The sequence below is a fragment of the Pinus tabuliformis genome, chromosome 7 (genome assembly GCF_031772625.1).
Source record: "Pinus tabuliformis cultivar Carrire ecotype Pingquan chromosome 7, CPIR1, whole genome shotgun sequence".
In the NCBI taxonomy this organism is placed as follows: Eukaryota; Viridiplantae; Streptophyta; class Pinopsida; order Pinales; family Pinaceae; genus Pinus; species Pinus tabuliformis.
The window spans coordinates 647735311-647748737 of NC_142293.1; positions in this window are offsets into that span (position 1 = coordinate 647735311).

The window sequence follows — 13427 nt, forward strand, 5'->3', positions numbered from 1 at the left end:
AATATTTGAACACTTGGATTAAAATGCTGCTGTGTGAAAAGAAGGTTATTCGAATAAATTGATGTTTGGGGCTACGGGAAGTGGGAGGATGTACAGAAATGAAGCTAGCGCAAAACTAGAAACTAGCCCCTTGATTTCACCTCCGTGAGAAAGCGAGGAAGAGCTCATGAAGGTTTCACCAAGAAGCGCGATTAGTTTGATAAAGCAGTGAATTCCGCACATACCACTCCCACCTAAACCACTGCCAGTTTCACCATCTTCACCCCCATCTTCACCCACACCACCTTCGCCACCACCACAGTTCAATATGGCAAGTGCGATAAAGTTGTCGGTGTTCAAAGGAGTAGGGAATGAAGATCTGGACTAGTTTTGGTTCATGGTAAGGACTGTATGGGAAGCGTAGGGAGTCACAGATGACAATATAAAGAAAGCAACGCTAGTCAGTGCTCTGTGGGATTGTGCACTGACTTGGTACATTAAACATTCCAATGACAATCTGAATGCAGTGATCGTGGATATCCAAGCTGCACTAAATAAGGAATTTAGCAGGCCAAAATCAGAGACACAGTCGATCATTGGATTTAAGGAAATTGTGATGCTTCTAGGTGAGACCCCATGGGAGCTTGATTAGAGACTGAAATGTATAATTCGTGAAGCCAATATGACCTTGATGGATGGGCAACACTGCACATGGTCTGTAGCATCACTAACGCTGCATCTAAGGAATGCATTGTCATCGCAGAAGCTAACCACTCAGGCTAAGGCCTTAGAGATCGTGATGAGACTGCATGAGACCCAAATACAATATCCTAACCTAGGAGTTCAACAGATCCACACGCAGTTGAAAAAATTGTGCCTTGAGATGTAGAGTTTGAAATAGGATAGGACGACTCACCCAAAAGCGGGTGAGGAGTTATGGTGCATAAAGTGCAAATGCCAGGTACATGACAAGGACCATTGTCCAGTCTTCACGAACTACTTGGCGGGAGGAGGACCAATGAAATTGAGACCAGAGGCACAAGTAGGACCGAGCACGGTGCTTGCATTATGGTGCGTGATTTTTTAGATTGGAGGGAAGCATGCTACAGATAACTTCCATCTATTACAGAAGTATACGCAGAACTCCCAACAATTTTCTGTAGTTTCTGTAGGTTAGTAGGCCACAATGAGTGCACATGTAGAAGTTATGAATTGATGATGGATCGGACTCCTACCTACAGAGTTTAGACCGAAACATGGGCCCTCGATTGAAATGCAGGGATGGTGCGCACTGAATTTTAGGGGCGTGGATTAGGTTGAGGTGGAATGGGGCTAGGAAGATGTCATGAACAACTAATATGTTACAATTGTGGAGGGCCAAGGCATTATGCCCGTGATTGTACAAATCCAACGAGACCATCATGCATATATTGTACCCAGTTTGATCATGAGACGAAGGACTGTCCCACACTGATAGTGAGGTTGCATGATAAAGGAGCATTCCAACCTGCCCCGACTCAGAACCTGCAAATGATGAGTTCTAAGCCACACGAGGAAGACCTGAATGTAAATATCATGCTCCCAAGTGGTATCATGAAAGGAGATGAAAAAGGCAAGCAACCCAAAGAGAGTGACTGGGTTCGCAAGGCTCCAACAAAGGAACCAAAATTTGATTTAAAACGCGCTAAGGAGACATTCATGGAAGCTAAGAAGAGCTTCGAGGATGCCTCTACTTCAGGAAGTGAAGACAAACTGGAACTTGAAATGGACCCATCAATGCTCACTACATTTTTGGAGACATGCATGAAGCTACTACATGATAGCAAAGCTATGAAGGGGCTGCAAGAACTCATCACTAGATGTGCTGGAACCATGCTAGGAGAACCGCGCATAGTCTGGAAGCTCAGGAAGCACACAACACAAATAGGAAGAGAGATGCGATTGACAGTGAATATCAGGGAATATGAAATGGATTAAGTGATTTTGGATCTAGGACTGTACGTGAACGTTCTTCCAAAGCAGACGTGGGAGCGCATGGGCGGGCCTATGCTGCAATGGTCTCCTATTCAATTGCGAATGGCAAACCAAAAAAAGATCCTACCTATGGGAATATTGTAGGGAATAACAGTAGATATTGAAGGTGTGAGCACGCTAGCAAATTTCAAAGTGATAGAGATTATTGATGAAAACAATCCCTATCCTGCACTACTAGGAATAGATTGGGCCACTGACATGAATGGAGTGATAAATCTAAAGAAGCGCAAGATGATTTTTGAGAAAAAGTCACTGCGCATAGTGGTACCTTTAAACCCTGTGGAAGGATCGCGCTACATAGAGCTAGTGTGCAACAATGATAGCAATGACGATCTATACCGTATCTACAAGATAACTGCATGGGAGCAAGACTGGGTAAATCCAACATCAGATGGCAGACTCTTGTGGGAGCGCAAAACCTCCTGCACCTTAGATTTAGATGAGGAAATAGAACAGTGGAAGAACTGGTTACACGAGGTATCCACACTCAACTATAACATGATGACAAGGTCACTATGTTGCATGGCAACAGAGGTAAGAGATCTGCGTACATATGATGGGTTGAGCGAGGTGGATGATTTCCTGAAAAAATTGAAAGAGAAGTACCTAAACAACAACGTTTTGATGCTCTAAAATGGGTATTGTGCTCTATGCCCGCAAGATGGTGGGGTACACAGCAAAGAAGTTTTTAGGACTGGCATGAATGCAGAAGGATGATGCGCATGTGGTTTGGAAAGCCTCAGATGTGGACGAAAGCTGAGTAAGATGGATGAAACAGCCTACACACCCACCTTTCCAGTTGGGTACAGGCATATGGTACGCAACCTGCATGAACGCACACCACCCTTGTGATAAGAAGCATGACCAACAAGCAGTAGTGGGCAAGACAATGGTGTGAACGACACCTCCGGTTAGGACCAGGAAGTATGGTAAGACTAAGCACGCAGAAGCATATTCACGTAGAAAATTTTGACAAAGTACACGAAGCACTGAACACGATCCACCATGTGAAATGAACTGACTGGGACCTGTGCATACCAGTGGTTCTCTAGGCTTATAGGACCATGTGTAAAACCTTGACCGCATGGGCACTTCCACAACTTTAGTATGAAGCGAATGCTGTAATCCCTATGGAGCATGTAAAGCCTAGTCCGTGCATAGTATGACCAGTAAAGATGATGGTTCATGAAACCCGAAAGGAAGGGATCACACAGCTGCGAGAAGCAGAATGCATGGGACTTGAGGAAGAAATCCAATATGGAAACCTTAGACTCCAGAAACTTGAAGAATAAAGGGTAGGGTTAAGGAAGAAAAGCACTTTGATGGATGCAGAAGTCAAGAAGATGGAGGACGAAATAAAGAAATATTTTCGGCAAAAAGACTAGAATGGTAAGGCAGGGTGTGTGCGATCACGATGACAGGGTTAAGTCCTATTACCGTGAATTGATCAGTCTAATGCCTTGGCTTGAACCACATATTGCTAAGAATAATGAATATGGTAGTGCATTGCAAGTAATAAAGTACACGATGCCAACCATAATAGTAAAGGCAGAAATTCTCCAGGCAACATGATGAATGATCAGATGAAACTTTTCACGGGTGGTGTGACCACCTGACAGGCCAAGGGAAGGACAGTCTTAGTGCTCCAAGCAATTGGAAGGGAGTGCGGGACTATAAATTATTATTCCCTGGAGCTGCACGATATTGGAGGTGCAAGCAGAAGCAAAGAGTCACAAGGTCTGCGACCACGCACGGGGGGCTGCGCTGCCGCACAGGTTGGCCAGAAAGTGACCACTGAAGTCACTATTCATGATGGGTTGCTCAACATGAGGCCAAATGGAGTGAGCGACAGGCATTTAAGATGTGATTTATGGGAAAAATATAGGAGAATATGCCGCCAAGGGAGCATTAATGAACCAGATTTGGGGGGAATGGTCGAATTCAAATTCCAAAAGCACTATAAAATACAAAGGGCTGCCCAGCAAACAACACTTGGTCATTTGTGAATTGAGCGATTGAGCAGAACCCTGATTGTTGTGAGTTGAGCGTTGATTAAGCCCCTGAATTCGCGAGTGATATATTATTGCACAGATACAATGGCAACAACTAAGGATGGTATGGAGATAGTAGAAGTGACCACCAAGGAGGCCGTGTAGGCCCTAACTATGGGGGATGTTCCAGAAGGTGCCGAGATTGTGGAAAAAATCTCAAAATCACTGTGCATGCCAAGACCCAAGAAGGACAAACAAGCAATGGCTCCCATATGCGTGTCCCCACGGAACCCGCTACGCAACAAACTGTTGATGGAGGAGAAGGGGAAAGCCATCACTATAGAAACAAACGAAGAAGAAGAAGATCTGCAGGATCTTACCATCACAGAAGAAGAAGATGAAGGCATGGAGGTGGATACTTAGCCTATGTACACTGTGACAAAACTGCCTACATATTTCCCTCCGCGAAAAGGGAAGGCCGAAGTGCCCAAGGACCTGGACGAGAGCAAGAGCTCTCTCCAGACCCTGCTCCTCCCAGATGGCATTATGTTTGAAGGCACACACCTAGGCCGCATGTCGAGCTTGAAATTCGAAGATTGGCACCTCGCTGACCACGAGAAGTTCCCTCACCTTGAGACTAGAAACCTTATGAAGCAGAACATTGCGGGGGGGGTGATAGCATTAGAGTCGCAGAAGTGGTTGCGCGGAATGGAAAAGGTTGAGATGCTTAACCTACTTTGGGTGTTGTATTTCCACCGCGCCCCAATAACCATTTTCGTCATCAGGCATCTACTCAACCTGGTGCATGATGGGTGTTTATGGCTGAAGGAGCCCATCCCCATCACGACATACTTGATTCATCATGTCTCTCGACTTCCATACAAGCGAGAGGACCCCGTGGCCATATTGGAAGGTAAGGGCAGTGATTTGGCCATTGTGGAGGCCATGAAGAAAAATTACAAGCTTGAAAAGAAGAAGAGGGGCTACGCCATCTCCAGCATCAAGGAAAATGTAGTACACGTGGCAACCCAAATCCTAGCTGGAAAAGTTATGCGCAAGTGTTGCGCAGATGAGGTACCTGTGCTGGTGGTCACATTGGCCGAGCAGTGCGTAGAGGGGGTCCAGTTTAATTGGTCTGAATTCCTCTACATGGAAATTTTAGAGAATTTCCACGAAGCCTAGGAAGAGGGAAAAATGTTCCACTATTCATGGTTGTTGTTGTCTATAGTGCTCGTAGCTAGGGAATTGTCGGAGGATAGTCAATTCCCCATAATTGACAGATATTTACCAGAAGCCGTGAAGTACACTTCGCTCTGGGCCATGAAGGATGCTAAAAGGATATGTGACAACAAGATCTTCTAGGTGTTCATGGAAATGAACCTCAGAATGTGGATCAACCGTAAACTGTGGTTGTCACCCACAGTTTACAATAGTTTGCAGAGTTTTTTAGAATTTAAGGCAGACATGCATAACAGATATATCAGGGCGCAGAAGGACCCAACTAAATAGTGGCAAAGCTACCCTTTGTAGCCATCGACGACACCATTTTCAATGTCTTGGAGGCATGGCCGCTGGAATGGCATGCCCCAGACATTGCAGAAATTGAAAAGTCGGCAGCACAAAAGAAGAAAGACGAGGCCAAGTTGCACATCACACATTTGGCCGAAATATGAAGGAAGGAAATAGTAGGAGAAAAAGTGTGGGCAGCGCGAGACACAGTACAGAAAGTAGCTGAGCAGAAAAAGGCTTCAGCATCACAAGAAGCAGCCACGAAGGCGGGCGAGGGCCAAACAACACCTTCACAGGGGCAGGAAGTAGAGGAAGTAGAAACAGAAGAAGGAGGTGTGGATCCACGAAGTACATCAACATAGCTGAAGCGCCAACACCCAGAAAAGCAAGCAGGGTTGTGGAAGAAGGTCAAGGCCTCGAAATTGTCCATTGACCCGATCACCCTAACCGAGGGTGATCTGCATGACATTGGCGACACAGTGCGCGATGTCACCAATGAGTCTCTCCAAGATTTCATGTGGGAGAACCAGATTGTGTTAGGGGCCCTCAGAGTGCAGTTGCATGAATTATAGGCATGTCCCCCTCAAGTTGGTACCCTTTCGACCAACCTCGTAGTCAGATCCATGATAGCAGAGCCGATGTTGTGCGCATGGATGACGAACACAATAGTGTTGCCGGAAGGGGCACTAGTGACATCAAATGAGGCCGACAGGCCTTCGGTCAGTGCGTTGAAAGGTCTCGATGTTAATCTATTTTCCCTCCCACACGAGACATTATATGTGTTGCAGGATGAGATAACTGTAGAGTTGTGATCTAGGGAGAGCTGCATGCTCTAAGTCCTCAGTGAGTAGAAAATAAATATGGAACAACTAAGCTTGCAGCGCGACGAATTGGTGTCGCAAAATCAACACCTGGTATAGGTGATAGATGACACTTTCCAAAGCATCCTGAAGTTGGCCATCCCAGCAGACATACCAACGGAGGCGCAGATCCATAGGTTAGCAACAGGGGTCCGCGAGGCCAAGGAGGAAATCAGAAAGGTTCAGTTGGAGCTGAATCTTTAGATTGTCGAGTTGTGGTTAAAGGTGTAACCATCCAATCCCCCGAAAGTCAGAGAAAAACATGCTAGCACTATCACAACGGGGTTGGAGGAAATTGGAGGTGCAGTGTGAGATTGCACCAGTATATTGGAAGAATCACGTGAGGTCCTCTCAAATCTGCAGGAGGACCCCAACATACAGTGCTTAGAGACAGAGGTACGAGAACTCCAATAGAATTATGATAGTGTCTGAGGAACTACGCAGACAGTGGTCTTCACCCAAAGGCTTGCACAGATGTAGTAGGTTAAAGCACTGAAGGAGTAGGTGGACGCAACATGACATAAGGAAGCAATCCTAAAAGCACGCATCCAGCCTTGGATGGATGAGGCATTCACCATCACTGCAGACTTTAAAGGCAAGCTCACACACATGCAAGGGATGCACACATTGATGTAGAGAAGCACTCTCGACACAGAGGTCTTGGAATAGCGTATGCAACAGATCCAATAAGCAACAACTCAATGTGCTGCTGACCTCCATGCAGTTCGAGAACAATTGGAGGGACTTCGTGCAAAGATTGTCGCACCGACAGAGTGACTCGAGGATGAGTCACGATGTTTGTGTTGGGGGCTTGTTGGGCATGGAATCCCCCCAAGGCATGTTTTGGGGCTCAAAGCCCAAGTTTTGACGGAATCTTGTTGTAAAGCTCCATGAATTATGGGCAAGGGGAGCGAAAGTATGATAGAGTCATAGGGTTTTTCGCCCTAGTTTTGTAATGTATTGTCGGTTGGATAGACCTATCCATGGTCAGCGGAGCATGGGATTGTATAAATAGAGCGAGGCTCTAAGTGTAAGAAAAGGAAAAATAAGTAGGAAAAATTTTAAGTGATTAAGTCGCAAGTTGAAGTGTGTCTTTGGGTCGTAGAGTAGGAGAAGGATTTGCAATTGAGTGCACAAAGGCCTAATAGTCCACAGTTGAGTGTGCAGACCCCTGCAGCTAAGTGCGTAGGGCAAAGTCGAGTCTATAACTGAGGAAGGAATTAATAAAGAGAAGTTTTGTTATAATTTTTTGTATCTATTCTTGGGTTGATGAATGATTGATGTAATTTGTAAATATACTGTTTATTTACTGTGTGCACCTGTATGAATGGTTTATATTGTTTAGTATACTTAAAGCACTCAAGTAGGCAAAGTTAATTAACTAATGTTGGAATATGAGTAAGGTCTTAGGTAATAATGCAGAGTGTGACGTTCAACCCCTGGGTAGCACTGTGCAAAGGGATTATATCAGGCTGCGACATATGGGAAAGTGCGCGAAGCAACCTGCGCACATGGTCAAACCATGAACTAGTTGAACTCCTCAAACATCTCCAGGGTGAAAAAACTTGGTTCTAGCACCCTCCCATACTAATTCGGGTGAGACTTCAATCTGCGCTCCGTGGACTATTTCCGAAAGGGCTAGTAGTACCAGGATTTGTTTGGATAAATTAACTCTAAACCTGGGTCAAGCCCCAATAAGCCAACAAGAGGTGGTAGTGCTCCCTTGTCGTGTAGCCTAGCTATCATTATAGCAAAATCCTCTGTCTCATGATCCTACAAGGTACAGTACAGACATGATGGATGCGTTGGATTTGTACAATCACGGAATAATGTCCTTTCCCTCCGCAATTTTAGCATATCAGTTGTCCGCGACCCCTCCTAGGTCCTCCTTCACCTCGGCCTCATCCATGCCCCTGGAATTTGGTTCGCACCATGCCTACACCTTAGTCTATGGGTCATGTTTCAGCTTGAACCCTGTAGGTGGGAGTTCTATCCATCATTAGCTCATAACTTCTACATGTGCACTCATCGTGTCCCACCGATCTACATAGATTATGGAACAATTGTTGTGAGTTCTGCATGTACTTTTGCAACAAATGGCAGTTTTCTATAGCATGCTTTCCCCGTATTTGACAAAAGGTGCACCACAGAGCAGGTGCCATGCTCGGTCCTACTTTTGTTTCTGATCTTAACGACATTGGTCCCCCTCCTGTGAGGTAATTCATGAATACCATGCAATGGGCTTTATCATGACCCTTACCTTTGCATTTCACACACCACACCTCTTCATGTGCTTCTGGTTGGACTGTTTTTTCCTGTTTTAGAATTTGCATCTCAAGGCATAATTTTTTCAACTGCACGTGGATCTGGTGAACTCCTAATTTAGGATCTTGATTGGGGTTTCATGTAGCCCCATCGTGATCTCTAAAACCTCTTCTTGAGTTGTTAGCCTTTGCTGCGATAGTGCGTTCCTCAAATGCAGCAATAGTGATGCTACAAACCATTCACAATGTTGTCCATCCGTCAGAGTCATGTTAGCTTCATGAATCATGCACTTTAGCCTCTGATCCTGCTCCTAAGGAGTCTCTCCTAATAGCATCGTGATCTCTTTGAACCCAATGATTGACTGCGCTTCTCACTTCAGCCTGCTAAACTCCCTAGTTAGCGTAGCTTGGATAACTCTGATTCCCGCATTTGAATTATCACTTGAGTGCTTGATGTACCAAGTCAACGCGCAATCCTGCAGAACACTAACCAATGTCGCTTTCTTGATATTATCATATGTAACTCCCTGCGCTTCCCATACGGATTTTACAATGAACCAAAACTGGTCCGGATCTTCATTTCCTACTCCCTTGAACACAAGCAAATTTATCGAGCTTGCCATATTAAAACGCAGTGGCGGAGGTGGTATGGGCGAATATGGAGGTGATGACGGTGAAAATGGTGGTGGTGTGGGTGGAGGTGGTATGCACGGAATCCTTTGCCTTATCAAATGGATCACACTTCACAGAGATACCTTCGTGAGCTCTTCCTCGTCCCTTCATGGAGGTGAAATCAAGGAGCTAGTCTCTAGTCCTGCACTTCCTTCGTTTCTGTAAATTCTCCCACTTCGCATAGCCCCAAACATCAATCTAGATTCATAATCCTCTTTTTGCACAATATAATTTTAATCCAAGTGTTCAGAGACTTTACGTACTTACCTCGTGGTCCCTTGAGAAAGCATCGCTTTGCCTTGCTATAGCTGACCGAAGTATCTACCGCGAACTCAGTAATGAATCCTCCTATAATCCGATCGAGCCAGTGATCAACAGCGTGCACAATCTTATCCTCTGATGCTTCCATTCTGTGCACCAATTCTTGGGTTCACACAATAGGTTCGTCGAGCTTTCACCTTCCTTGGCTATCTGCTAACTTTGCGATCCACTCGTACAGCTCAATAGGGAAAGATGCGAAGAAAATTTCGTGGTTTTTTGTGTATAGGTAGTAGTCTAACCACTCTTCCTTCGATAGTCATGGATTCATGTTCTCTTGCGCCATGAATTCATGAATTTTCCCATCCAACCACCCTTCAATCTCCTTCTTAGTTGGATTCTAGTGATGTGACATCAAACATCTCTATGTAGATTCCAGTCCCGACAATGGAACCATTTGTTGGCTTGATGGGGCCTGACCCACGTTCAAAGTTAATTAGCCAAACAAATCCCTATACTACTGGCCCTTTAGGCAATAGCCCACAGAGCGTAGACTGAGGTGTCACGTGAAGTAGTATGGGGGGATGATGGAACCAAGTTTCCACACCCCTGATATGTCTAAGGGGTCAACTTAGTCCAACTAGGAATAGCTTCGCGCAGGTCACTCCACACACTTCCTTGACCTGCGAGGCCTTCCCGCTCTATCTCGATCGCCTTCGCACAACCCTTAGTCAGGGGCTGAGGTGATTTTGTGCTGCTAAGGTAGCAATCTGCACTCTTTCCCTGATTTCTACCACGAATCTTACTTATCCTCTTATAACTGTTAGTTAACTTTGCTTAAACCGATACTTAGTTTATATTTGCTTAACACATTCATATAAGTTTGCGCAACAAATAAACAGTAACTTGCAATTTATATCCAATATAATTCAATGCATAAAATAGGAAAAAAGGTGCACAAAATGATACAAACATTTCTTTATTACTTCTCAATCGTTTACAAACTCAACTCACCTTGCACACTCAATTGCAGGGGTCTGCACACTCATCTACGGACTACTAGGCCTCTGCACACTCAGCTGCGGAGCCTTCTCCTATCCTATGACCCAAGACACGACTTTACACTTCAACCAAGACTCAATGCTTCATCCTCTTAGATTCTTCAATCTAATAAGTTGTCTCTACAACTTAGAGCATTGCTCTATTTATACAATCCCATGGTCTGTGGACCATGGGTAGAACTCTCAAGCCGACATTACATTACAAAAGTAAGGGCGGACAACTCTGTGACTCAATTACAAATTCGCCCTCCATGCCCATACTTTTCGGCGTCTTTACATCTGACGTAGTCAAAACTTGGGCTTTAAGCCCCAAAACTTGCCTTGGGGGATCCCGTGCCCAACACAATTCAACAATATTCACATCAATATCTCATTTTCTTGTAAAGTGTCTATCCAAAAGTCATTTGCATTTATCAAAGTCAAAGAATTATACATCATTGCAATTGGACCATTATCACTGGCCTGGGAGCCCACATTTTGTAAAAATTTTGTGTCCTTGCGTAGAGTTGAAGAAGGCAAGTTCTTTTAGGATAAGTGTCTTTTCTTATAGTTTGAACAAGGGCTCTTGGTTATAAGGTTTTGATAGGACAAGGATTTAGGTCCTATAATTATTGTTGTTTAAGTTGGGGCCTGTAAACACTTCAAGGGGGTAGAGTGGTAGTAGGGTAAGTTGTGTTTCACTACGGTGTTGGGGCATCTTTTAAACTAACTACTAATAAAACCAGGGCATTGGGGTGTCCATCCAGTGGGAGCTGGATAAGAATTGTTTTCTAGAATTCTAGGAAGTTGTAGCCTTCTTTTCAGTTGGGGTTGAATCTTAAAGAATTTATTAGAAAATCATTTGGTGTTTTTTTGACCTGAAGGGGGTTTTCTAGCTAAAAAATATTGTTCCTACTATTTCTATCTTTCTACATTGTTTTTTACTATTTTATTGAATAATTGTAATACTCCTTAAGATTAACTGATGCTCTAAAAATATTAATTAAGTGATAATTTCTATGAAATATTAATTCTACCCCCCTCTCAGTAATTCCAACAAGTGGAATAAGATTTAATTCTCAACACGGAAAAACAATTCATGGTCCATTCTCTAATTTAGTGTAGTTGTAGTGGTTGAGAAATAGGATGATACAAAAATATGGTTATCCATGCTTAGAGTACACTCAGGCAATGTCGTGCATAGAAGTTCCAACATCATTCTCTATGTAGAAAAAGAACAAAACTATGGATTGCAATAGTGAAACATGTGGGGAAATGCATTAGATAATGTATGTGTGTGATGATAAGAAAGGTAAAGTTTTCTTGAGTTGAAGGTGGTCGAGAGTTGTTGACTATGTTGAGAGAATGATGATTAAGAGTTATTGATCGTGATGATTGTGTGAGGGCCAAGAGCATAAAATTAAATGTTGCTTCAGAATGGATAGAGTGAAAATAATTTTGAGGGTATGTTGCTAACAAGTATATACGACTGATAATTGGTAATGATTAAAGAATAAAATTAGGAAAAGTTAGTGCCAATTCAGAGGGTCAAGGATTGAAGAACATAGAACTACAATCAGTCCAAGTGGGGGCCATTAAAAAGAACAATTATTTCCTTATTGAGTGTGGGTTATATCCTACAAAATAGGGAGTTAGATCTTGCCTAATGGATATATAAAGAGATATTGGGGGTTGGTGCCTCTTACATGTTGGTTCATATGAAAATTCCATGAAGCTACAAGTTGGTTCTTGCAACAAATCCAGGAAGCCAATGCTTCAATTGGTTCTTCTGGTAAGATGATTAGGTATCTATAGAAGAAGGGAATTTTTTCTTCTTTCTACTGGGTTCCAACAAATAATATAATGGTTTTGTTACTTCCTATGAGTGGGTGCTCACAAAGATTGATGCAAATAGAGTAGGAGCTCATATTTTACATCATAATACAAACAAATATTTGGTGGTTTTTCTCATAGTTTGTGTGTTCATATGTCGATTTGTATTGTTGTTATGTGATATGATGATGATGGCTCACATGAATTATTTCCAAGAACGAATACGAATATAAATAAACATTAAAATAAGAAATTATCCTTAATACTAATGTTATCACTCTAAAAGTTCCCTACGGTTGTTATCTTGTGTCAAAGAAATATTAGAGGTAACCACAAACCTCCTTTTGAGATTAGGATCTAGCCTTCGTAATGCTCAGAGAGGGCTCTCCCTTTATGATTTAACTTTGTTGAGTTAATTGATTTTAGGCTAGTTATTTAAGCTTGATTGGGTTTTGATTTTGATTTGGTGGTGGAATCACTGACTTAGATGGATAGAGGGACGTCGATAGATAGAGGGATGTCTTTTACCATTGGGCTATGGGGTCAAGTGTCAAGAAAAGAGGACTAAATCAAGTTCTAAAGATAGTGTTCATAGGGCAAGGTAGCTGATTAAATTCAGATCTTTTAGGCTGTATGGTGAAGTGGTTTTCAATCGGGGTCAAGGAGCAGATAAGGATTCCTGAAATCGGATAATGAGGGAAATGATAGAGGTCAATCAAAACTAGGGAGCAATGAAGGATTCCCTACTCTGGATATTAGAAGAAAACATTAAAATGAATAATTGTTCAGGACAGAGTGTACTTAAACAATTTTTTTAATAATATTCTAGTTATTTCATTCAATAGATAACATGCAAGTATGTGAAACACTTAAAAAGATAACAATTTGACAAACAAAAAATACTTCACTGAAGTGGCCCAACACATGAATCCTATAATGAAATGCCTTTATTACTCAGTCTAGTCTACTGACTTGAAAAATGGTACA